We start from the raw sequence: 1,110 nt of genomic DNA on the forward strand, positions 1-1,110 counted from the left end.
CCGATTCGATCACGGAACACATAATTCGAGACCTGCCTGTCAACTCAGCTTATTGTGTTATTTCCATCTTGTATATTTACTGAGGATTAAAGCGGCATGCCGATCGACTCAAGCGGTTTGTCAAACCAAAGAACGTAGTAGGGATGGGTAAATTCGATATTCGAAGCTTCGATATTCGAATATTAATCGAATTTTAGCTCCAAAATGGCGAATTTTTGAAATCGAACTTTGTGTTGCTAAAATTCGGATAAAATCGAATTTTTCCAGAAAAAATCGAATTTCATCTTTATTTCCAAAAAATCAACTCTTCAAATTTTTTCTTTCTTTCTTTCTTAGGAAAAAATACATGTTTTTCGATCTGATGCATAAAAAAAAAATCTATGCCAAGAAGGAACTGGTGTTCCAAACTAAATTTTAAATTTTTTTTAATAAAAAAACTAGTTTCTTTGTGGATTTTTTATTTTAAATTTTTAGAGGCTTTTACGTTAGTAGCATGAAGCTTTTGCCTGAGAAGACCCCTAGTAAAATTTTCCGGAGAATAATTTGTTAGAATTAGAATCCACAAACGATCTCTCAAATTCGCTTTTTTCGAGATTTCTTGAAGTAAGGGTCAAATATGACCGTTTTAGACGTGAGATAATGGGTTGAAATGTTCTACGAAAATATTTCCCAAGAAATTTTAATATATATGTCTTATGGGCTGTTTTTGCTTACGCGTAAAAGCACATTTAGCGCATTTAGCCCTAAATGCTACTCTAAATGTACATTTATCCATACAAAATTCGTCACCTAAATGCAACTCCGTTTTTGCATTAACAATCTAAATGCTAAAAGCAACCCTGTGATCTTCCAAAATTTCCACGATTCGAACATGGTTTAATGAAAAAAAGTGGCAACATTGCTTTTTCGAGTATACAGTTGCTAGCTGGGTTTCAGTGATCGCCGATCGAGATTTCATTTATTATTTTACATTATTTGGATAAAGAAAAGTTACGCAAATTCAACATCGATATGATGCTGATAGAAATCTGGATTAGTTTGTGATCAGCTCTGTTTGTTTTGTTTCCTAATTAAGTGTGGAAATTATAATTGACTGCACCGACAAATGAA

Source organism: Rhagoletis pomonella, unplaced genomic scaffold, assembly GCF_013731165.1.
Source record: "Rhagoletis pomonella isolate Grant_MI unplaced genomic scaffold, Rhpom_1.0 Rhpom_scaffold_00001, whole genome shotgun sequence".
Classification (NCBI taxonomy): Eukaryota; Metazoa; Arthropoda; class Insecta; order Diptera; family Tephritidae; genus Rhagoletis; species Rhagoletis pomonella.